General features: G+C 32.6%; 1 protein-coding gene across 1 annotated transcript in view; it reads right to left on the reverse strand.

Moving 5' to 3' along the window:
• Nucleotides 1–393, reverse strand: part of LOC110451496 (organic cation transporter protein-like) — a 35,235-nt gene that overhangs the window by 1,362 nt on the left and 33,480 nt on the right. The gene's annotated exons all lie outside the window — the stretch shown is intronic.

The following is a 393-nucleotide window of genomic DNA, read 5'->3' on the forward strand; positions in this document are numbered from 1 at the left end:
TGGTGGTGTGGCAGTCTAACTGGTATAAGGTACTAAGAGTAGACCGTGAGGTTGAACAGAAAGTCAACAACCAAATATTAGGTTCTAGGCATATCAGTTTGTCAGGAGAAGTTATTTTGGCATGTTTGACCCCTTTGACCTTTAAAGTAGGAAAATACCTTTTTGTTTTGCTTCATTTGATACTACACAAAATTTTACATAATTTAACATCTCACTTAATTAAACATTAAACCATTACACAAAATCTTCTTAATTTTACCCCACAATCACCAAAAATGTAACATTACAAACAATCTTACATACTTTTATATTCCATACAATCTTACATAATGTAACCTTACACACAAGCCTACATAATGCAACACTAAGCACAATCCTACATAATGCAACACT

The sequence above is a fragment of the Mizuhopecten yessoensis genome, unplaced genomic scaffold, assembly GCF_002113885.1.
Source record: "Mizuhopecten yessoensis strain PY_sf001 unplaced genomic scaffold, ASM211388v2 scaffold6111, whole genome shotgun sequence".
Lineage (NCBI taxonomy): Eukaryota > Metazoa > Mollusca > Bivalvia > Pectinida > Pectinidae > Mizuhopecten > Mizuhopecten yessoensis.